The following is a 25,741-nucleotide window of genomic DNA, read 5'->3' as shown; positions in this document are numbered from 1 at the left end:
GAAGATTTAGGTTATTAGAATTATTAAGACATTTTATGGAAAACACAGGATGGTAGAAAAACATAGAGAAATTGCTATAATAGAGAGATAGTTAGGAATGTTATATTACATTCTTGCTAGTGATTAGTCGGTTTATAAGATGGATTCTAAAACCATGCATGGGAGCATTTGACTGAAGTTAATTAACATGACTCAGATCATACAGTTTGGGGAAGAAAAAAGCATTTCCCCTCCTGAGGGATGATTTTTTACTGCTTTTATCTTTTAATGCCAGATGGGAAAATATCAAGGAAATTTGCTTTAATCTCCTTAGCTCTTTATTATGATGTGTCATATAATGGTACTCTGGCTCATTAGGACCAACCCTATACTCTTGGGGGGAGGATTCCCACTGAGGACGAAGGCTGTTTTAACTTCACACTATTGACCACTCCCCCTAGTGATTTGCATTAACCAGGTGCCTGAATGGAGATAACAGGGTGGCATCAGACCACGGCAAAGGGTTGATTTCCCACTTGGGTGAACTGGTTGATCATGGCCACAAACCTGCAGCCTCAGCCCCACTTAGCCTGGTGTTGCTATTGAGCCGAGGGGTGACACAAAAGAGCATGCTGAGGGTAGGAACAAAACCATGGTAAGTGCAGAGAAAAGGATAAATGTTAATCATTTAACTGAACATATACTCATTGGTCAAGCTTCAATGAGATTATCTTGCATAAAGAAAGATGTCTATTGAATGAAATAAGCGTATGAAAGATGTTAGAGGGTACTGAATAATTGTCTTTATTGCTACAGAATCAGAAGCAATGGAATACAATTATAGGCAGGAGAGAGTTTACAATAAGTAAATAAGCACTTGGAATCTCTTTCACCCACTCAGGACGGATGGCTACATGCCACCTTCTTGATGTCCAGGGCCATTTGTCCTCTTAACTACTGAAGGATTCATCTCTGCTTATTTTCCTGAGTTCCTACGAGGGCTAGACTCTGTTTTCTGCCCTTGGAAGACTGAAAGCCATCTCTAAGTTTATTAGTTGTATATCAAATATGCAAAACAGAAAGTAACCTAAATTTTTCAAGAGTTCATTGTCCTGAGAAATTGCTTTACCTCAGATTTTTGAGTTACTTATTCTTTAAGTTTCCTTAGCTCTTGAAATGATATGTCTCAGGGTTCTGCTCTGTATTTTCCAAATGGAAAATATTTTTAAATTCATATAAGTTTAGGGGGTATAAGCACAGGTTTCTTACATGCATATATTGTATAGTGGTGGAGTCTGGGCCTTTAGTGTACCCATCACCCAAATAGTGACCATTGTACGCAATAGGTAATTTTCAACACTCAGTCCCCCTCCCACCCTGCCACCTTTTATAGTCTCCAGTGTTTATTATTTCACTCGATATGTCTATGTGTGCCCTTTGTTTAGCACTCATTTATAAGTGAGAACAAGTGGTATTTAACTTTCTGTTTCTGAGATATTTCACTTAGGATAATGGCCCCCAGCTCCATCCATGTTACTGCAAAAGACATGATTTCATTCCTTTTTATGGCTGAGTAATATTCCATCATATATATGTACACTACATTTTCTTTATCCAATCATCTATTGATGGACACTTAGGTTTATTCCATATCTTTGCTATTGTGACTAGTGTTGCGATACACATATAAGTGCAAGTATCTTTTTGATATAACGATTTCTTTCTCTTTGGTTATATACCCAGTAGTTTTTGGATTGCCGAATTGAATGGTAGTTCTATTTTTAGTTCTTCGACAAATTTCTGTAGTGTTTTTAAATGGAAATATTTTCACCATTAAAATAGTGTGCTTAAAGGATGATGGCATGGTATCTGATATTTCAGTCAGTATGAAACATACTCTAATCTTTTATGGCATCTCTAAACTAGTAAGATGGGAAAAAATGGCCAAAGAGAGTCCATGGCTTGGATAAAGTTGTTCCATCTGAGGCCTTGTGCTTGGAGCTTTTTATCACCATCACCATCGGATTGTCCTGAGAAAGGGAAATCACTTCTAACATTACTGTTGTAAGGAGCATTTCATCATTTGCCTTTAATATTAGGTAAATATTGATATTTGGGTTTTCTCTTAATATATAAAAGTTATAAACAATTGTTTATCATTCAAAGTAACTAGGTATTTTTATTTTAATAAAGGAAATGGTCAAATGTGGAAAAGATAAAGACTTCAAGAATTAAGAGATCAAGTAATTCTTAAAGTTATTTTCCTAAAAACATATTATCTTAAAAACATTTCTCATTTCATAATAAATTAGAACTATGTTCATAGGATTCCACTTGAGGGACAAAAATAAAAGGCCCCATAGGGATTTCAAAAGCTCTGATACTAAGCTGCCAAAACAGGATTTTTGATGTTAAGTGGTGTGAACAGATATTATTTTAATTGACACATTTGAAGACGAGTAATAGCATGTGTGAAGGATCAAACTGAATGTACTTCAATGAACATTAAACAATATTTTTACTAGTAAGTAAAATAATAAAACTATTTCACACAAGAAGGTGTCAGTCACACTTAATGATTTTTAAAGCAAATGTGACTTATCTCTCTAGTGCCACAGCAATGTGTTCAAATAAAGGGAAAGTCTCAGAATTATCTATAAGAAACAAGTGAAGGAGCCTTTTGAGATGATGATAAATACAAGATTAGGAACTTTTCAAAGGGTCTATAAATCACTAAAGGGATGAGATACTTCTGCCTAAGATAGTGTCACGAGGGGCAGATTTACCTCCTGCCCGAAACAACCAAAAACACCAGACAAAACATATGATATAACTGTTTGCAAAGCACTGGACATGTGGACAATGAAGGGACAGTGATCGCTGAAAGATGGGAAACAAATAAGATAAGCCCCCAAATTGCCCCTGCTTACTTCATAAAGTTGCAGCGCTGTGGGGCAGGCAAAGCCCAGCAGACTCTCTGAATTTAGGAGACAGGGAGGAGAGACTGCAGGGAGATAAAGGCAGCTGGAATTCTCAGGACAGAGTACCAAAGAGAAGAGAGCTGCCTAGGGATCTGCAGAGGATCCAGCCGGCAAATGCATGTGAAGAAATTACTCCAGGCTGGAGGTAGGGGGAAGCGGGGGGATGGGGAAAGAACATCAGAAAAGATTAGAGAACAGTGCTTGGTGTCCTTGCAGAGCTAGGAAGAGAGGAAGAGTGCCTATTTCTACCAGGCTGACTGGAAAAACTCAGAGTTTATGGGGCAATGGGTAGTGTGCTCAAGGACCTCTTGTTTTAGTAAGTAGGGAATTACTAGCCTTATATTGGGCAAGCTCGGGACTTGTCTAACAAATCGTAAAAGCAAGACCCAAAAAGATCAAGCTCTTTCCAAGAGACTTAACTGCATCAGAACAAAACATAAGAACATTTATAGGAATACAAAAATATCCAGTACCTGACAAGGTAAAATTCACGATGTCTGCCCATCAATCAAAAAGTTAGGTAGAGACAGGCCGGGTGCTGTGGCTCATGCCTGTAATCCCAGCACTTTGGGAGGCTGAGGTGGATGGATCACCTGAGGTCAGGAGTTCGTGGCTAGCCTGACCAACATGGAGAAACCCCATCTCTACTAAAAATACAAAAAAATCAGCCGGATGTGGTGGTGCATGCCTGTAATCCCAGCTACTTGGGAGGCTGAGGTAGGAGAATCACCTGAACCCAGGAGATGGAGGTTGTGGTGAGCTGAGATCGTGCCATTGCACTCCAGCCTGGGCAACAAGAGTGAAACTCTGTCTCAAAAAAAAAAAAAAAACAGTTAGGTAGAGACATGAAAGATATAAAAGACACCCAAATTGAACATCTAGAGAGAAAATTGATATGTGTGCAATAATAAATACACCGGATAACATTAATGCTAGATTAGACATGGCAGAAGAAAAGATTAGTGAACTTGAAGACATAGAAACAGAAACTTTCCAAAATAAAACACCTAGAAAAAAGAACAATTCCTCAAAAATAAAAAAATACATTGGTGAGCTGTGAGATAATGTTAAGCAGACTAATATATGTGCAATTGAAGTTTCTGAAAGGGACGTAAGAAGAAATAATGGTTGAAATTTGATGAAAACTATATATCTACCAATCTAAGAAGCTCAGTGAACTCCAAACATGTGAAATATGAGGAAAATTTCACAAAGGCACATCATAATCAAACTGTATGAAGCCAGCGATAAAGATAAAAATCTTAAAGGCAGCCAGAGAAAGAAGGTGTTCTTTATAGAGGAACACAGCAAAATGGTAGTAGATTTCTCACAGGAACAATGCAAGTGAGAAGATCCATTTTTAAATCTAGAAATCTATACCCAAGAAAATGTCTGTTAAAAATGAAGATGAAATGAAGATGTTTCACCCTGAAAGAATCCCTTTAACTTTTTTTTTTTTCTTGTTTTTTGAGACAGAGTCTCGCTCCATCGCCCAGGCTGGAGGGCAGTGGTGCGATCTGGCTCATTGCCAGCTCTGCTTCCCAGGTTCATGCCATTCTGCTGCCTCAGCCTCCCCAGTAGTTGGGACTACAGGTGCCCACCACCACACCCAGCTAACTTTTTGTATTTTTAGTAGAGACGGGTTTTCACCGTGTTAGCCAGGATGGTCTTGATCTCCTGACCTTGTGATCCGCCCGCCTCGGCCTCCCAAAGTGCTGGGATTACAGGTGTGAACCACTGCGCCTGGCCTATTTTTTATTTTCTTTTAGACATGGTCTCACTCTGTCACCCAGGCTGGATGGAGTGCGGTGGTGCAATCTCAGCTCACTGCCACCTCCGCCTCCTGGGCTCAAGTGATCCTTCTACCTCAGCCTCCTGAATAGCTGGGACTACCGGTGCACACAACCATACCTGGCTAATCTTTGTATTTTTTGTAGAGATGGGGTCTTACTATGTTGCCCAGGCTGGTCTCAAACTCCTGGGGTCAAGTAGTCCACTTGCCTCGGCCTCCCAAAGTGCCGGGATTACAGGTATGAGCCACCACACTCTGCCAACATTTCTTATTTACTCATTTCTTTTCCAGGATTTGAAACTGCAATAGACAAAATAATGGTCCCCCAAGACATTCATGTCCTAATCCCCAGGAACTGTGAATATTTACTTTACACAGCAACAGGGACTTTGCAGAGGGGATTAAGTTAATCTCGAGATGTGGAGATTATCCTGGACGATCCATGTGGGCCAATGTAATTATTAGAGTTCTTATAAGAGAAAGAGACGAACAAGAGAGTCAGAGCCAGAGACTGATTTGAAGATGCTTTGCTGCTGAGTTTGGAGATGGAAGAAGGAGCCAGGAGCCAAGGAATGCTGGTGGTCCCTGGAAGCCTGTAAGGGAAAAGGCAAGGGAAAAGGTCCTCCCCTAGAGCCTCTAAAGGAACACAGCCCTGTGGACACCTTAACTGACAGCCCAGTGAAACCTGTTTTGAATTTCTGACCTCTGGAACTGTGGAATGACAAACTTATGTTGTTTTAAGCCACTAAGCTTGTGGTAATTTGTTATAGCAGCACTAGGAAATTAATACACTTACACTCAGGGGATGACACATTCTAATTGACTGATTAACCACGTATATTTTACATGTATCTTAGATATTTTTAAAATTGTTAGACATTTGTTAATATCCACACTGCTAATTCCTTTCTATTTACTATAAATTAATCTTGAAAAAAATTACATTTTCTGCTTCAAGATTATTTTATTACTTTATTATTTACTTACTAATTTAAAATCACTGATGATTAAAACTATTGTCATTGTAGCAAATCACTTAAATTCATAGTTGATAGAAATTAAAGGAATTTCTATCTTAGTCATTCATCTCCCTTGCATATTAAATTATGTGGAGCCCAGTATCGGAATCCTAAAGTGTGTATTTGATAAAGGTACCTTGTTCAGTGGAGTCATTTTTACATTCTTCCCTATTCCATACTTTTTTTTTTTGAGATGGAGTTTCACTCTTGTTGCCCAGGCTGGAGTGCAATGGTGTGATCTCGGCTCACTGCAACCTCCGCCTCCCAGGTTCAAGTGATTCTCCTGCCTCAGCCTCTTGAATAGCTGGGATTACAGGTGCCCACTACCATGCCCAGCTAATTTTTGTATTTTCAGTAGAGATAGGGTTTCACTATGTTGGCCAGGCTGGTCTCGAACTCCTGACCTCAGGTGGTTCGAGATGGGCAGATCTGCCCGCCTCTGCCTCTCAAAGTGCTGGGATTACAGGCGTAAGCCATCACTCTGGGCCTTATTCCATACTTTTAAAAACAGCAACTATAATAAGGAAGCAGGGGTTATGTATGCCTGTAATCCCAAAGTGCTGGGATTACAGGTGTGAGCCAGTGCACTTGGCCTTAGTCCGTACTTTTAAAAACAACAACTACAATAAGGAAGTTACGTATGCATGATAAGGAGGCAGAAGAAGCAGGACTTTGGGGACAGTCTCATATGACAGCTGGGACTTCAATACTATTGTGAAGAGAGATTGCAAATTAGGAGAAGCAAAAAAAAAAAAAAAAAGAGGACAGTATGAACAAGAAGTCTTCTGGCTAAGTCAAGTACTCAAGATTGGCCAAGAAAGCAAATGAAGATTCATTAAAGGCAATGAAGAGATTTCACAGTTTGAGAAATAGAAGGCCTTAGAGAGTTTAATCCTCTACACACACACACACACACACACACACACACAAAAAGGCTTTGTGGCAGGTTTTCTGGTATTTGAGAATCTGGAGTTATAAACAGGATGCTTCCTGCAGCATTATTCCTTTCACCTGGACTGCCTCCAGGCATTGGACTGCCTCCAGGCATTTCTCACTGACAGCTTCTCAGGAGCTGATGAGTAGCTACTGGTTAAAGCCCCAGGTGAGCACCTTCCTCCCGTTTGACTTCAGTCTGTGGTGCCAGATTTTTCCCAAGCAAGTCCTGTGCTTTGACATTTGATGCATTTCTGAAGTGGACTGCCTGTAATATCTCAAGGAAGGCTTCTAGTTATCATATTCTTAGACCTCGAACCTTCCCCTTTCAAGCATGAAACCAAAAAAGCAAAGTGTGATGTTGGGTCACTTTGCTTCTTCTACCCACCAAAAGTTTGTGTCCAACCTAGTTCAAAGATGTCTTTCAAGCACAGATGAAATTTCAGCACCACATTATATTCTCATTCAATGAACACAACTCCTCTTGTCAGTATTAAATTAGTAGCCAGTAGGCTAACTTCTACATCCTTATAATCGCCTCAGCTTTTTTTTTGAAAGAGGCAGAAATATTTCTGCTCAGTATTTTAAGACTCAATTTTAGCGAGAGGAATCTTTAAAGAGTTGTACCTGACCTTGTCTTTAGGTCCTTTTGTTTACCTAAAACATCTACACTGTCTTTCACACAGTTTTTCTTCAAACCTATTAGACTTTCTTGTGGTTTAGACTAGAGCTCTTAATCAGAAACACAATTGGGGCCGGGTGTGGTGGCGCATGTCTGTAATCCCAGCACTTTGGAAGGCCGAGGTGGGCAGATCACTTGAGGTCAGGAGTCTGAGACAAGCCTGACCAACATGATGAAACCATATCTCCACTAAAAATACAAAAAGTAGCCGGATGTGGTGTCGCGTGCCTGTAATCCCAGCTACTTGGGAGGCTGAGGCAGAATCGCTTGAACCCGGGAGGTGGAGGTTGCAGGGAGCTGAGATCGTGCCACTGCACTCCAGCCTGGGTGACAGAGTGAGACTCTGTCTCAAAAAAAAAAAAAAAAAGAAAGAAAGAAGCACAATGGGAGTCACAAGCATAATTGAAAATTTTCCAGTAGTTACACTGAAGAAAGAAAAAAGAAAAAAAGTGGTGAAATTAATGTTAATAATATATTTTATGTAACCCAATGCATCTAAATGTACTATTATTTCAACATGTAATCAATATACAATTATTAATGGGTTATTTTACACTCTCTCTTTTTACACTAAGGCTTGGAATGAAGTGTGCCTTTTACACTTACAGCACATTTCAATTCAGACAAGCTTCTTTTCAAGAGCTCAAGAGCTGCACATGACCAGTAGTTAATACATTGGAAAGTGAGGTCTAGCGTCTCTCCCTTCACAGACCTCAGGAAAATCCTCCCCTGAGTATTATCTCCAGTATCTTTAACTTGCCACTGGATTCTTTTTCTCTGCCTTGAAACATGCATAGCACTCCCTTGAAAACTCTTCACTTGAATTGTAACCACTTTACGTTTCACTTCTCAATCTCCTATCCCTGATCAGCTCTTTAAATAAAACACAAGGCTTTTTCATTGCATTTGCTGTTGCTGACGCCTTGCTGCTTCCCTTCCTTAGGTGCCTTTTCCTACTGCCTGCTAGGTCTCTTCTTGTGTCTCCTTTGCTGATTCATTGCACTCTGACCCCTAAGAGAAGGAGGTCGGGGAAGCCAGTGGTTTCCACACTTTATAGAGTCCCTCTCCTGGAGGGCTTCTTACAACTTAAATTGCTTTAGCCAGGCATGGTGGCCTGTACCTATAATCCCAGCTATTGGGGGTTGGGGAAGAGGGGATTGATGGGGGAAGCCCGGGAGTTTGAGGCTGCAGCTATGATTGTGCCACTGCACTCCAGCCTGGGTGACAGAGTGGACACCCCCATCTCTAAAAAAATAATAACATAAAGAAACAAAAACTCGAAACCTAAATTGCTGTGCCGTACCTCCAGAGTTTCTGATTCTACACATCTGGCGTGAAGGCGAAGAATCTGCATTTCTAGTGAGTTCCCAGGTGAAGCTGAGGCTGCTAGTCTGGAGACCACACTTTGAAAACCACTGTGAAGTTCAGTCCTCGGTGCCGCTAGCCTTGCTCCCTGCAGGTGCCTGCTTCCCAGCCAGGCCCCCTCTTGCAGTTGTGGGAACTTCGATTCTGTGCAATGTCCAGGTGGCCAGGGCCTTGGAGTTGACTGGCCCTCATGGTGTCACGGCTGACCTTGTATCAGTGAATCCTGGTACATGGGAAATGAACTTCTTCTGGCCAGTGATTGGTTCTGACAAATGAGACCTGGGGTTAGGGGGAGTCCAGGAACTCTTCTTACTCTGGAAAAGAGACACGAGGCTGGCTTGTTCTCTTCCTGCTTCTGGACACTGTGGCCTGGGGGCATCACCCAGAACTACGGGTCGCCCTGGGCTGCTGGGGGAGCAGGCCACAGAGGCCAAGCTGCACACTAACCTCAGACACAGAGAGGGAAGACAGAAGGGCTCCGGAGCCCTGAGGAGTTCACTGAGCAAGGAAGGGAGCATCCTGAGGCCTCTCTCCTGCCGTATGAGTGACAGTGGGTACACACCTCCTTTGGGCCATTTGTAGCTAGGTTTTCTGGTACTTACTGAAGGAAACCTCCAACACTTCAAAAGCTCCCACCTTTTCCTCCTCCAATTGCTATGTCTGGTTGGCTTTTTTCTGAAGCCTTTTTCCAATCCAACTTCTTTCTGTACTGAATACTCTCCTTCCTCCCTGTCTTTCTTGCTCTGTCAAAGATGAGAGCAGGCCAGTCCTTGACATTTTCAGGACTTAGGACAGGAATACACATGAAGGGTCCTGGCCCTCTGCCCCACCCATTTCTCTTCCCACACCTGGATCCACACCATACCATGAGCAGGATACACAAGGCCACCTGCGAGTGTGTCCAGGTTTTGTCCATCACTCCCTCCTCCCAGCAAAACCTCACTCCTTGGCCATCCTTCATCCAAGGAGGGCATACACTGATGCCTGGTTAGCAGTGGGAGGGCAGACCTGGAGAACAGCTTTGTAGGCCTTGGAAGGGGCCTCAGGGCCAACTGACTGGGAATTCTGCCATCCCAGGTACCTGAAGCATGGCCCACAAGTGGGGCAAGGGGAAGCATGGGCTTGGGGGCCTGCAGACTCATCATGCTGCTGTGAGGGGCATGGACAGAGGAAAGCCACAGTAGGGTCTTCTGACACAGGGCACAGGGCAGTGGCTTGGGTTGCTCAGGTTTCAGGGAGAACTGGATGCAGGATGCTAATGTGATTGACCAGATTCTTGGACTCTGAGTCACATACAGTAAAGGATCCCTTTGCCGTGTATTAACAGGTCATGGGCAACACTTTGATCCTTCTTTGGTACAAGATAGTACAAGATATTACCTTAGGATATTGATTCTCAAAAAGATCTGGGAATTTTTGTTTGAGATTAAAAATATATATATATGATGCCCAATCAGGCAGTTACATCTTAGTGGTAAGAATTTTTGTTTGCTACCACTTATAATATCTGCAGTCCTTCTTTTTTGGATTCATTTGCTGAAATAAATTCCCTAGTTATTCTTTCAGAAAGGACGTCATCGGGTAAACTTCGCCCAATCGCTCATCGTTTCTTCACATTAAATTTGAGTTCGAACTGGTAACAAACTAGTATTCATTTTCCCTGAGCACTTGGGAGAATTGATCCAATGACTGCTGGCGTGTAGACTGAATTGTGATGGAACATCTCATCCTACCTGCTCCTCATTCCCTTGTAAGTAATCTGTGTTCACTTCTCCCTGCAGCCTGGAACCTTTATATATTCATACATTTATTTATATGTAAATATTCTGAACATATACCAAGCTGTGTACTTCAGGGAAATTTTCTTTTAATTTAGTCAGTATTTTCCCTCTTCCATTTTTTTGTTCTTTTCTTCTGAAATTCCTGTTTGATAGACATTTGAGGTTTGGCTCTATTCATCATTCCTACATCACTCTTCCCATTCTTTCCATCCCTATGCTTGTTTTCATGATATTTTTGGGAATCCTTCCGGGACATTTATTCTTTAGTTGTATGCATTTTGCTTTGGACTGACAGCGTGTATCTCCCAGGAGTTTTAAAAAGAGTGGCTTGGTCTTATTTTATTGAATATTTGAGGACAAAGTGATGATATTTCTTTGGTTGTTTCGCTTATCTAAAAATTGTCTTTGCTTTTTTTTCTGTTGACAAGATCTCCTTGGGGTGAGTTAGTTCTTCAGTTTGTTAATTTGATGTTCTTGTAGGTGTTGGTGTTCTCTCAAAGTTTGGTGATTCTCAGTTATCTATTCATACTCATGTTGAAGGACTGATTGAAGACTGAAAATTTCCTCAATCCAAATGAGAAATGCTGTTTTCTATTCATGTGCATCTTGATCTCTTCCATCTGCCTTCTATAATTGTGAGGAGAGCAGGATGGGGGGGACTGCTTTGCTTTGGGGGTGCCAGAGGGGATTTTTCCTTAACTGGAACACAGCCTTCTTGGCCTCTCATTACAGTCCTCACTTCAGAACACCCACTTGGAGGCTTCACCTGAAGCTGGGCCAGTTCCAGCTTCAAAGGTTCCATTTCATTGCCCCCCTCACCCCCAGGGTTCTACTCTGCTTCTCATAAATATAAACCAGCAGAAGAGCTTTTCCTTTGTTGAGAGCACAGTTCCTGGGCCTTGTGAGCCTGAAGGAAAGTGTGCGGCTGCCTGGACTCAAATGTGCATGAGGATGAGGTGCCCAGGCTACCCTGCTCTTCCGAGACCACCTCCTAATTACTGACACATTTGCCCCAGGTCCCTTTCTTGTACAGTTTGTCTCTGAGCTTCTCTCCTGGGCTGTGGTTTGTTTTTATCCTTTACCTTTGAAGGTCCATTCTCTTCTGTGTACTTTGGGATGTGTTTTTTTTTTAGTGCGATTTTATACTTAATTGGATTACATTTGCCTTATGGTTCTCTGCTTCGTATTTTCAGTGTGATTGTGGATTGATTCTTTGTTTCCATTGCAAGTATCTTGATATATGCCCTTGTCCCTCACCAAGGCTGTAGGCGTATCTTCTATGGGATCTCTAGTGTAAGCCCCTTCAGCTCATGTCCAACACCTAGGCTATCTGCTGTGACAGCCACTGGCCACATATGACCATTGAGCCCCTGATTTCGAAGACTTTGTACAAAGAAAAAGGAATGTAAAGACCTTAAGAATAACGTTAATACCAATTAAAGTTTGAAATTTTAATATTTTGGATGCATTGGCTTAAACATAGCATTAAAGTTAATTCCATTTCTTTCTATAATGTTGCTACTGGAAAATTTAAAATTGTATACGTGGCTTGGGTTATATTTCTATTGCTCTACACTGCAGGAGGCGTCATTCCTAAGATAAAATTAGGAGGAGTGGGTTAAGATGATGAGCTGGATATGTATACACACTCCCTATTTTTTCTCAAATCTCAGCATAAAACACAAAAGTGTAAGATAATTTACACTCTTTAAAAAAGTGGCAGTGCAGACAGGAAGAACACCAGAGGTAAATTTCTTTGGCAGAATTTATGTGATTTAGGGATCTATTTATCATTAGTGGAAAGGCAGAAAAAGGCCCAGGAAAAAATTCAATGTTTCCAGCTTGGGAAAATAGGCCAATAGTTGTCCTGCTAATGATGTGAACTGGGAAGCTGTAGAAGGAGAAAAGAGTCTGCGTGAATACGGCAGTGGTGGTGAGAAGATAACGAGTTTGGTTTTGCATTTGCAGTGTTTGAGATGTTCCTGGACTGTCCACATGTTCAATAAATAGATGACAGAGTGAGTAATGCTGGGAAAAGGGCATAAGGCTGGAGACACGAGATGGGAATCTTCGCTAGGAGTTGTCGCTGCAGTGGATGAAATCCCCAGGAGCATGCAATGTGAGAGGAGGCCTCAGTGCTGGAGCATCAGGAAGCCCACTACTGAAGAGTGGGCTGATGAGGAAGAGCCTTGAAGGAAAAGAGGGTATCAGCCAGAAGAACCTTGATAAACTTCTATACACAAAGGCCTAACATAGCAATGATACATGGTAGCCACTTAGTGTTTCAGGAGTTACTAGAATACCAGGTGTGCTTTAACCAGTGAAGCATGTGTTTTTAAGAGGTGGCACAAAAACAGGAGAAGGAGAAAGTGCAAACTGTGGACAAAGAGAGTTTGCCCTGGGAACAAGGGAGTCTCACTTTGGTTTTGATTGGGATGAACAAATCTTGCTCTTACTCTTGCATGATTATGAAAGATTCTACTAAGAGACTTAGCCACAGTAGGCAATGTCACCAAATTTATGTGAACTCCAATTTAAAGCAGAATACAAAGACATTTCAAATCCTAACCACCTGGCCAGAGGGAGATTCCTGTTGTTTTTAAGGCTATAGTGATAGAATTTCAAAGGTGAAAAGATCTCTTTGTAAACAAAGACATCTTTGTAAACAAATAGAGGCATGGATTCACTTTATTTCTTTTCTGTGGCCTAAATTTGTAACACAGAACACTGAACAACACCACAAAGCCTAGAATCACTGCCAAAATGTCAATATGGGCACTTGGACTAATTCTTAAGTTAAAGTGAAGGATATTCTGGAGGACCTGAATGAAAAACTTGACTGAGTTTCTAATGTTTTGCAAAAAATAAGTAGCCAGACAAGGTTTGAGTTAAAACCATAATCTATGGTGGTAGATCCAAAATAAACCTTAAGAACAACATAAAGACAAAGGCTTAGCAGCTCAAGCATCTGTTTTTGGAAATTTTGGCTTTTGGGATTTAAGAACAGATTTAAATGTATGAATTTGTCACTGATTGGAACAATCCATTATCTAGATAGTGGAGTAGGTTGTGATCAAATCATAACATAATACCTAAAGAGGCATCAATATACTGTTGTAGAAAGAACAACAGATTTAAAGTTCCTCCACTCAACAACATGCTTGTGTGTGTGTCTACTACCCTGCAAGTACTGTTCTAAATAATAGAGTACAGGCCAGGCACGGTGACTCATATCTGTAATCCCAGCACTTTGGGAGGCTGAGGTGGGCCGATTACCTGAGGTCAGGAGTTCGAGACAAGCCTGGCTAACATGGCGAAACCCCATCTCTAATAAAAATACAAAAATTAGCCAGGCATAGTGGCATGCACCTGTAATCCCAGCTACTCAGGAGGCTGAGGCAGGAGAATTGCTTGAACCCGGGAGGCGGAGGTTGCAGTGAGCCGAGATCCTACCACTGCATGGGGCAACCGGGTAAGACTCCATGTCAAAAAAAAAAAAAAAAAAAAAAGAGTACAGCTATTAAGAAGACAAAATCTCTGCCTGCCTGCTTGGAGTTAACAATGTAGTTGTCAGATACAGACAAATACTTAAGTAAACAACCATATGAATAATTTTAAATAATAAGTGCCCTGAAAAAAATAAAAATGGGACACAGAATGATAGGGTGGTAGAAACCACATTCGCTAATGCGGTTGGAGGGCAGCATTACAGGCAACAGCAGCTAGAAAGGGTGAAAGCTCAGAGGCTGAAGAAGCTTGTTATGTTCAAGAAGGAGAAAGGGGGCCAGGGTGGCTGGAGTTTCATAGGGCTTGGTGGGTGGGGAAGTAGTAGGAGATGAGGATGGAGAAGTAGTGTTCTATTTGCCTTAAGAAGTTTAGATTTGGTTCTGTTTGTTGGGGGGAAGCCTTTAGCAGGTTTTAACCAGGGAACTGTTATGATCTAATTCACCCTACCACAAAATCACTCCAGCTGCTCAGTGGAGAATGAACCATTGGAGGTAAGAGTGGGAACTGAGGAATGAATTATGAAGCTATTGCCATGGATTAAGGGATGAGAAAATCTCTAGTTGCAGAAGATGAGATACTAAAAAAAATTGGACTAGAAACTGTTTGGGAGCCAAAACTGATCAAAGGGGTTTTGGAAAGATAGCACAAAAAAGAAATCCAAGACAATGCTTAAGTTTTTGGCCTGAGCAACTGATATATGGGTATGATATCTACTGAGGCAGGAAAGATGGGACAGAAGTAGGCTTGAGGTAAGTGAGGATTTTGTTTTGGACCTGTTACATTGGAGATGTTTATTAGATATTCAAGTGGAGAGGCCGAGTTGGCAGCTGGATTAACGAGTATGAGGTGAGAGGGGACGTCTGAGCTAGAGATAACAGATTTGGATGACGTCAGTATGTTGATGTTATCTGAAGCCTTGGGACTAAATGAGATCATCTAGGAATAGAGGAGAAGGTCATCAGGAAAAGGGCTGCTTGGGGCATTCAATGTTCTGAGGTCCAAGAGAGGAGGAGGAGGAGGAGGAGAAAGCCAGGTTTTCTAAGAGAAGTGGCCAGTGAAGCAGAAGGGAAACCAGGAGGTGAGGTGGTCCAGAACCTGGAGAAGAGTGGAGTTTAAAAAGGAAGGACTAGTCCACCAGCTCAAACTGCTGAGTGACTAATCTTATTTTAATATGTTTGTGTAAATATGGCAGTGCCTGTCTACATTGGTGGAGGGAATGTGCCTACCACATTGTAGAGGGCATTCTATAAATACTAACTTATCTTTCTTCCTCAAAACAGTCGCTGGGCTCCAGCCAGGCACTGCCAGGCACTGTGGTAGGCACTGAGCAAATCAGCAAGGAATGAGAAATAGATTATGAACTGATGAGCTCACAGTGACTTTAACCTTTGCAGATATTTGTCCTGGCATTGCAGAGTTTTATTTAGAACAGTGATTCTCAAGATGTGGTGCTGCGATCAACAGACTCTACAGAACCTGGGAACTCATTAAAAATGCAAATTCTAGGGCTTCACCCCAGACCTACTGAATCCCAGACTCTGGGGTTGAGGCCCAGGAACCTGAGTTTTAACAAGCCCTGCAGGTGACTCTGATGCCTGCTGAAGTTTGAGAACCACTGGTAAGGAGGAGAGCAGGCTGTCCTCTGCAGAGCTGTCATTTAAGCTCCATTTAAACATTATAGTCTCTAAAGAGAAAGTGTAAAACAGATGTAATGGTAGTATTGATCACTCTCTGTTTCATTTCTGAAGCCCATACTTGGTTATTTTGTCTTAAAGAGCATTTGACTCTACTTTTGGCTTCAGACTATGTGGAGCTGTTTTTAAAAATTCGAGTTTATGTATTTCCACAACTAAGTAAAACTGTTGAGGGTGTCTGAGAAAATCACCCAACTATGAAAATTGATCCCCATACACACATATAGGATAAATGTGTGCCTCTCAGCTGCATTGGACACCTAACACCGAGAGGCAAGCCACACTTCCCCTCTTAGCACTCCTTCACATTCTCCCTGTAGCTGTTTTGAACATTTCATTTGTCTATTTGCTTATCACTACCAATAAATCATCTTACTGCTTACTCTTCACAGATAAAATAAGTTATTGGAAAAACTTCCTGACACTAATCCAGAATATGTAACTAGCTCTATCACATCTTTCTGCTTTTGATCATGTTTAGATGAAGGAGACATAACTGCTCTAATCTGAGCATCAATTTACTGGGACCTCACCCTGCCCCACTTCCTTCTCCTGTATCTTAAATCCTTCACTGACCTTTAGTATCTTTCTTTTAATATTTAAATATGCTAAGATACTCTTTCATCTTAAAAGGCAACGCTAGATCTTACCCCAATTTCACATCATTTTTACGCAGCTATTGATCTCCACTTTTGATTTTATGCAGTAAAATTTCTAGCACTTGTCTATCTTGTTCCCTTTGTATCCCTATTAATCAGTGTGTCATTGGCTCATGGCAGGCACTCAACTAAGACCTGCTGAACGCAATGGCTAACTATACACCTTAAAAAAAACTTGAAAACACAGAAAGTTACTGAAAAACATATTTTGTACAATCTCTTTACCCAAACAGACCATCACGGAAGTTTTAAATAGTTAACATCTTTATATTTGTATTCCTGGCTTTCAAAAGACAGATCACAGTTTGATGAAGTTTTAGAAAGAACACGGTAATATTTGGAGGTTGATTTCAAACCAATATTCAATTATTTGTGCAAATATTATTTAGAACAAGTGGAGGTAATTGAAATTCAAAGAAAATGCCTTTCCTGAAAACTTTGAATCATCATACCCAATCAAACTTTTATTGGAACAGCTAATAAGTAATACCATGCAAGGGAGGTTTATTTTTTTCTTCCTTGTCCCTGCCCAGCTATGTGGAACTAATAATCAAAATAATTAACAACAAGAAGAGAAATAATTAAGAGGACCTGGTAACAAATGAAACTATTGATTTCTTTTGAAGAAAAATGACACGGCATTCTTTCTCCAACTTTCTTTGAAAAGACATTTTGCAGGTGGCAAGAGACTAGCGAGACAACAAAGGAAAGAAGTTAACTAATGAATGAACAGCACTGGGGACACAGGATGTATATTCTGAAAGAGAAATACTATTTTCCTTAACAATATTCAAAGAAAATTATGATTATTTTGCTACTATGAAAGAGTTTACAAGGAAAAATTTGGAGATTGAAGTAGTTCAACTTTCCAGGTCAAACTAAGTGAACTTCCATCTGCCAAATTTTACAGCAATTCTATTACAAAACAATATACTAGAAATCTCACTAATGATCATGTAGTCAATCAACACACCAATAATTGTCATCTCAAAAGAAATACAACTTTTAGTCATTCCTTCTTGGAGACTAAGTGGCAGAGAAAAACAGTGAGGTCTCCTATGGATACCACTGGTTTTTGCAAAATGTTCTGTCACATTTTACTCAATTAGGCGTTGACTGAGTGTATTACACCGCTGACCCATTCTAGCCGTAGGAAAAGAATATTAAAGAGAAAAGGGTGCTTGTTCTGGAAACGAAATAGATATATACAGAAAGAAGATAGTGGTTTAAGACCTTATTTGTAAAAGAGATCCAGAAGAAAGTAAAAGTACCTGTTCTTGCAGAAAAACCGTGGCCCAAGTTATAGCAATTTCACGATTTCAGTCTATTCTTAAAAAAAATCCTACCAAAGAAATTAGCACAGATGCAGCTCTTCAGTATTTTATTTTAGTAGTGACTATCCACAAATCATGCAAAATCAAAATTAGGCCCTTAACAAGAGTGCCAGCTTCCTTCTGCCAACTATTCTATGTCTGTCAGCTTGCAGTTAAGGAGGCTCTATCCAGCGATGATCCTTATATAATTTTTTGATGTGTTTCATGTAAAGGGCCTTTCTTGAATAGAATATGTAAAGGAAAAGACTCTAGGATTAAACACTTCTGATAAAGGGCCTTCTTAAGACTATCAGTCTTGTCTGTGTCTGTGTGTTAAGATGGAAAGCACACGAAGAGAAGTCAGCAGATTTGTTGTGTTAGGATGTGGGTGTTTAATCAGTGCTTAATACTAATAGTAAGTTTGATTAATGTTTGTCTTTGTAGGTAAAGCAACAGAACACAGTTTTCCAGAGCAACATGAAGCAAACATATTACAAAAATGAAAATGCAGAATTTAAGATGAGTTGACTACCATTGTACTCCTGCAATTTCCCTTGTCATCATTCTCTTCTTTCATATAAAAATATGATTTTATTGAATTTTATTTTGGCTAAATAATCAGAGTTTTAGTTTTAAATCTCATAGAGAATAAATGAGATGAATTCCTTGCATATTTTCAAAGCTCGGAGTTCCAGGAAAATATGACAACTAGAAACAAAGGAAAAGAAAATAAAACAATTTCACCCCAGTATTCTTATTGAAGCCATTAGGATCAATTTTGTAGCACTAATAATAAAAAGCCCTCCAAAGAAAGAGAGCTTTGGTAATGAACCTTTGTACTTTAACTCAAATACACTGTCAAAAGCGATTTTACAACAAATGTGAGTGCTACAAATTGCAGCAAATATATAATAGAAATGTGTGGGATATGAGAGAGAAATGTTGGCCTCATCAAGAAGTACATCTTCTAGAAAATCTAAAAAATAAAGAGAAACAAAGAAGATAAACATCTTGCCCCATATCAGACTGCAAAATAGTAATACAGTTTCACTCTCAGTTTTTAATCAATTAATTCTCAAACAGGTACCAAATTTAGAACGAAGGATATGTTATTACTAAATCATATTAGAGATATCTTGACATTAATATTAACATTAAAAATATGGAAGCAAAAGGGATTTTTCCCACTAATTGAACTGAAATCCACTTTAATATCAACTGGGTTTCAAGAATAAAATATAAGTCCCTGCCCTAGTTCCGAGGTCCCCATAGGAGCCCTGCACCCTGGGCCTATGAGGACTGCTTCCACCCTTGTCTCTGGGCTAGGTATGCATTTATTTCCAGACGTGGGAAATGCTGGAATACAGATTTAAGGCCTAATCAAGCATTGAGACAGCTGGAACCACCTTCCAATTTCACATCTGTCCCCCTCTAGCACCCCACATCTATTCCAGGTTATTGCAACCAAAGAACAGCTCCCTCTACCTGCCTTCTTTCGGTAGCTACAGCATAACCTCAAGGTCGCTTTTCTCCATCCAGCTTTCAGTCTGTAGCACTGACCTAGAGCATGAACCAGACTCTGGCCTCTGGCAAGAACTTTGCAGTAAATTGCTGACCAGTTTGTGATGGTAGTTTCTATTATTTCTATTCAGAGGTAGGAGTTCTTTTCACGCTAAGTGCTTTCCATTAGTTTAGAATTAAGTCCTCTAAATCAGTGGCTTAACATTGTTTCTGACTGCTACCAATAGTAACAAATTTTACATCCTGACCAGTATATATACAAGTAAATACATACATAAGACATTTATAAAATGTATGCTCACATATATATGACATAATATCACATATGTGTGTATGTATACCTGAAACATGTTTTGTAAATAAGTCCAATGTATTTTGCCTATTCTATTCTTTTGTTTTTTCTAAAAAAGTATTGGTATGTGTAACTGACTGGTATGTGTAATACTTTTCTAAAAAAGTATTGGTATGTGTAATGCAGACTGCATTTTATTTTATTTTATTTTATTTATTTATTATTATTATACTTTAGGTTTTAGGGTACATGTGCACAATGTGCAGGTTAGTTACATATGTATACATGTGCCATGCTGGTGCACTGCACCCACTAACTCGTCATCTAGCATTAGGTATATCTCCCAATGCTATCCCTACCCCCTCCCCCCACCCCACAACAGTCCCCAGAGTGTGATGATCCCCTTCCTGTGTCCATGTGTTCTCATTGTTCAATTCCCATCTATGAGTGAGAATATGCGGTGTTTGGTTTTTTGTTCTTGCGATAGTTTACTGAGAATGATGATTTCCAATTTCATCCATGTCCCTACAAAGGACATGAACTCATCATTTTTTATGGCTGCATAGTATTCCATGGTGTATATGTGCCACATTTTCTTAATCCAGTCTATCATTGTTGGACATTTGGGTTGGTTCCAAGTCTTTGCTATTGTGAATAATGCCGCAATAAACATACGGGTGCATGTGTCTTTATAGCAGCGTGATTTATAGTCCTTTGGGTATATACCTAGTAATGGGATGGCTGGGTCAAATGGAATTTCTAGTTCTAGATCCCTGAGTAATCACCACACTGACTTCCACAAGGGTTGAACTAGTTTACAGTCCCACCAACAGTGTAAAAGTGTTCCTAATTCTCCACATCCTCTCCAGCACCTGTTGTTTCCTGACTTTTTAATGATTGCCATTCTAACTGGTGTGAGATGGTATCTCATTGTGGTTTTGATTTGCATTTCTCTGATGGCCAGTGATGGTGAGCATTTTTTCATGTGTTTTTTGGCCGCATAAATGTCTTCTTTTGAGAAGTGTCTGTTCATGTCCTTCGCCCACTTTTTGATGGGGTTGTTTGTTTTTTTCTTGTAAATTTGTTGGAGTTCATTGTAGATTCTGGATATTAGCCCTTTGTCAGATGAGTAGGTTGCAAAAATTTTCTCCCATTTTGTAGGTTGCCTGTTCACTCTGATGGTAGTTTCTTTTGCTGTGCAGAAGCTCTTTAGTTTTATTAGATCCCATTTGTCAATTTTGGCTTTTGTTGCCATTGCTTTTGGTGTTTTAGACATGAAGTCCTTGCCCATGCCTATGCCCTGAATGGTAATGCCCAGGTTTTCTTCTAGGGTTTTTATGGTTTTAGGTCTAACGTTTAAGTCTTTAATCCATCTTGAATTGATTTTTGTATAAGGTGTAAGGAAGGGATCCAGTTTCAGCTTTCTCCATATGGCTAGCCAGTTTTCCCAGCACCATTTATTAAATAGGGAATCCTTCCCCCATTTCTTGCTTTTCTCAGGTTTGTCAAAGATCAGATAGTTGTAGATATGCAGCGTTATTTCTGAGGGCTCTGTTCTGTTCCATTGGTCTATATCTCTGTTTTGGTACCAGTACCATGCTGTTTTGGTTACTGTAGCCTTGTAGTATAGTTTGAAGTCAGGTAGTGTGATGCCTCCAGCTTTGTTCTTTTGGCTTAGGATTGACTTGGCGACACGGGCTCTTTTTTGGTTCCATATGAACTTTGAAGTAGTTTTTTCCAATTCTGTGAAGAAAGTCATTGGTAGCTTGATGGGGATGGCATTGAATCTGTAAATTACCTTGGGCACTATGGCCATTTTCATGATATTGAGTCTTCCTACCCATGAGCATGAAATGTTCTTCCATTTGTTTGTATCCTCTTTTATTTCCTTGAGCAGTGGTTTGTAGTTCTCCTTGAAGAGGTCCTTCACGTCCCTTGTAAGTTGGATTCCTAGGTATTTTATTCTCTTTGAAGCAATTGTGAATGAGAGTTCACTCATGATTTGGCTCTCTGTTTGTCTGTTGTTGGTGTATAAGAATGCTTGTGATTTTTGTACATTGATTTTGCATCCTGAGACTTTGCTGAAGTTGCTTATCAGCTTAAGGAGACGATGGGGTTTTCCAGATATACAATCATGTCATCTGCAAACAAGGACAATTTGACTTCCTCTTTTCCTAATTGAATACCCTTTATTTCCTTCTCCTGCCTAATTGCCCTGGCCAGAACTTCCAACACTATGTTGAATAGGAGTGGTGAGAGAGGACATCCCTGTCTTGTGCCAGTTTTCAGAGGGAATGCTTCCAGTTTTTGCCCATTCAGTATGATATTGGCTGTGGGTTTGTCATAGATAGCTCTTATTATTTTGAGATACGTCCCATCAATACCTAATTTATTGAGAGTTTTTAGCATGAAGGGTTGTTGAATTTTGTCAAAGGCCTTTTCTGCATCTATTCAGAAAATCATGTGGTTTTTGTCTTTGGTTCTGTTTATATGCTGGATTACATTTATTGATTTGTGTATATTGAACCAGCCTTGCATCCCAGGGATGAAGCCCACTTGATCATGGTGGATAAGCTTTTTGATGTGCTGCTGGATTCAGTTTGCCAGTATTTTATTGAGGATTTTTGCATCAATGTTCATCAAGGATATTGGTCTAAAATTCTCTTTTTTGGTTGTGTCTCTGCCCGGCTTTGGTATCAGGATGATGCTGGCCTCATAAAATGAGTTAGGGAGGATTCCCTCTTTTTCTATTGATTGGAATAGTTTCAGAAGGAATGGTACCAGTTCCTCCTTGTACCTCTGGTAGAATTCGGCTGTGAATCCATCTGGTCCTGGACTTTTTTTGGTTGGTAAGCTATTGATTATTGCCACAATTTCAGCTCCTGTTATTGGTCTATTCAGAGATTCAACTTCTTCCTGGTTTAGTCTTGGGAGGGTGTATGTGTCGAGGAATTTATCCATTTCTTCTAGATTTTCTAGTTTATTTGCGTAGAGGTGTTTGTAGTATTCTCTGATGGTAGTTTGTATTTCTGTGGGATCGGTGGTGATATCCCCTTTATCATTTTTTATTGCATCTATTTGATTCTTCTCTCTTTTTTTCTTTATTAATCTTGCTAGTGGTCTATCAATTTTGTTGATCCTTTCAAAAAACCAGCTCCTGGATTCATTAATTTTTTGAAGGGTTTTTTGTGTCTCTATTTCCTTCAGTTCTGCTCTGATTTTAGTTATTTCTTGCCTTCTGCTACCTTTTGAATGTGTTTGCTCTTGCTTTTCTAGTTCTTTTAATTGTGATGTTAGGCTGTCAATTTTGGATCTTTCCTGCTTTCTCTTGTGGGCATTTAATGCTATAAATTTCCCTCTACACACTGCTTTGAATGCATCCCAGAGATTCTGGTATGTTGTGTCTTGGTTCTCGTTGGTTTCAAAGAACATCTTTATTTCTGCCTTCATTTCGTTACGTACCCAGTAGTCATTCAGGAGCAGGTTGTTCAGTTTCCATGTAGTTGAGCGGTTTTGAGTGAGATTCTTAATCCTGAGTTCTAGCTTGATTGCACTGTGATCTGAGAGATAGTTTGTTATAATTTCTGTTCTTTTACATTTACTGAGGAGAGCTTTACTTCCAACTATGTGGTCAATTTTGGAATAGGTGTGGTGTGGTGCTGAAAAAAATGTATATTCTGTTGATTTGGGGTGGAGAGTTCTGTAGATGTCTATTAGGTCCGCTTGGTGCAGAGCTGAGTTCCATTCCTAGGTATCCTTGTTGACTTTCTGTCTCGTTGATCTGTCTAATGTTGACAGTGGGGTGTTAAAGTCTCCTATTATTAATGTGTGGGAGTCTAAGTCTCTTTGTAGGTCACTCAGGACTTGCTTTATGAATCTGGGTGCTCCTGTATTGGGTGCATATATATTTAGGATAGTTAGCTCTTCTTGTTGAATTGATCCCTTTACCATTATGTAATGGCCTTCTTTGTCTCTTTTGATCTTTGTTGGTTTAAAGTCTGTTTTATCAGAGACTAGGATTGCAACCCCTGCCTTTTTTTGTTTTCCATTTGCTTGGTAGATCTTCCTCCATCCTTTTATTTTGAGCCTATGTGTGTCTCTGCACGTGAGATGGGTTTCCTGAATACAGCACACTGATGGGTCTTGACTCTTTATCCAATTTGCCAGTCTGTGTCTTTTAATTGGAGCATTTAGTCCATTTACATTTAAAGTTAATATTGTTATGTGTGAATTTGATCCTGTCATTATGATGTTAGCTGGTTATTTTGCTCGTTAGTTGATGCAGTCTCTTCCTAGTCTTGATGGTCTTTACATTTTGGCATGATTTTGCAGCGGTTGGTACCAGTTGTGCCTTTCCATGTTTAGCGCTTCCTTCAGGAGCTCTTTTAGGGCAGGCCTGGTGGTGACAAAATCTCTCAGCATTTGCTTGTCTGTAAAGTATTTTATTTCTCCTTCACTTATGAAGCTTAGTTTGGCTGGGTATGAAATTCTGGGTTGAAAATTCTTTTATTTAAGAATGTTGAATATTGGCCCCCACTCTCTTCTGGCTTGTAGAGTTTCTGCCGAGAGATCCACTGTTAGTCTGATGGGCTTCCCTTTGAGGGTAACCCGACCTTTCTCTCTGGCTGCCCTTAACATTTTTTCCTTCATTTCAACTTTGGTGAATCTGACAATTATGTGTCTTGGAGTTGCTCTTCTTGAGGAGTATCTTTGTGGCGTTCTCTGTATTTCCTGAATCTGAATGTTGGCCTGCCTTGCTAGATTGGGGAAATTCTCCTGGATAATATCCTGCAGAGTGTTTTCCAACTTGGTTCCATTCTCCCCGTCACTTTCAGGTACACCAATCAGACGTAGATTTGGTCTTTTCACAGAGTCCCATATTTCTTGGAGGCTTTGCTTGTTTCTTTTTATTCTTTTTTCTCTAAACTTCCCTTCTCGCTTCATTTCATTCATTTCATCTTCCATCGCTGATACCCTTTCTTCCAGTTGATCGCATCGGCTCCTGAGGCTTCTGCATTCTTCACGTAGTTCTCGAGCCTTGGTTTTCAGCTCCATCAGCTCCTTTAAGCACTTCTCTGTATTGGTTATTCTAGTTATACATTCTTCTAAATTTTTTTCAAAGTTTTCAACTTCTTTGCCTTTGGTTTGAATATCCTCCCATAGCTCAGAGTAATTTGATCGTCTGAAGCCTTCTTCTTCAGCTCGTCAAAGTCATTCTGCGTCCAGCTTTGATCCATTGCTGGTGAGGAACTGCGTTCCTTTGGAGGGGGAGAGGTGCTCTGCTTTTTAGAGTTTCCAGTTTTTCTGCTCTGTTTTTTCCCCATCTTTGTGGTTTTATCTACTTTTGGTCTTTGATGATGGTGATGTACAGATGGGTTTTTGGTGTGGATGTCCTTTCTGTTTGTTAGTTTTCCTTCTAACAGACAGGACCCTCAGCTGCAGGTCTGTTGGATTACCCGGCCAGCCGTGTGAGGTGTCAGTCTACCCCTGCTGGGGGGTGCCTCCCAGTTAGGCTGCTCGGGGGTCAGGGGTCAGGGACCCACTTGAGGAGGCAGTCTGCCCGTTCTCAGATCTCCAGCTGCTTGCTGGGAGAACCACTGCTCTCTTCAAAGCTGTCAGACAGGGACATTTAAGTCTGCAGAGGTTACTGCTGTCTTTTTGTTTGTCTGTGCCCTGCCCCCAGAGGTGGAGCCTACAGAGGCAGGCAGGCCTCCTTGAGCTGTGGTGGGCTCCACCCAGTTCGAGCTTTCCAGCTGCTTTGTTTACCTAAGCAAGCCTGGGCAATGGCGGGCGCCCCTCCCCCAGCCTCGCTGCCGCCTTGCAGTTTGATCTCAGACTGCTGTGCTAGCAATCAGCGAGATTCTGTGGGCGTAGGACCCTCTGAGCCAGGTGCGGGATACAATCTCCTGGTGTGCCGTTTTTTAAGCCCGTTGGAAAAGCGCAGTATTCGGGTGTGAGTGACCCGATTTTCCAGGTGCCGTCTGTCACCCCTTTCTTTGACTAGGAAAGGGAACTCCCTGACCCCTTGCGCTTCCCAAGTGAGGCAATGCCTCGCCCTTCTTCGGCTCGCGCATGGTGCGTGCACCCACTGACCTGCGCCCACTGTCTGGCACTCCCTAGTGAGATGAACCCCGTACCTCAGATGGAAATGCAGAAATCACCCGTCTTCTGCGTCGCTCACGCTAGGAGCTGTAGACCGCAGCTGTTCCTATTTGGCCATCTT

General features: G+C 40.7%; 1 protein-coding gene across 6 annotated transcripts in view; it reads right to left on the bottom strand.

Annotated features, from left to right (window-relative positions):
* Positions 1-25,741, bottom strand: part of DLGAP1 (DLG associated protein 1) — a 977,987-nt gene that overhangs the window by 456,782 nt on the left and 495,464 nt on the right. The window lies entirely within an intron of this gene.

Source organism: Pongo pygmaeus, chromosome 17, assembly GCF_028885625.2.
Source record: "Pongo pygmaeus isolate AG05252 chromosome 17, NHGRI_mPonPyg2-v2.0_pri, whole genome shotgun sequence".
Classification (NCBI taxonomy): domain Eukaryota; kingdom Metazoa; phylum Chordata; class Mammalia; order Primates; family Hominidae; genus Pongo; species Pongo pygmaeus.
The sequence above is the reverse complement of the archived record's forward strand: the minus strand, read 5'-3'. Positions and strand labels throughout refer to the sequence as shown.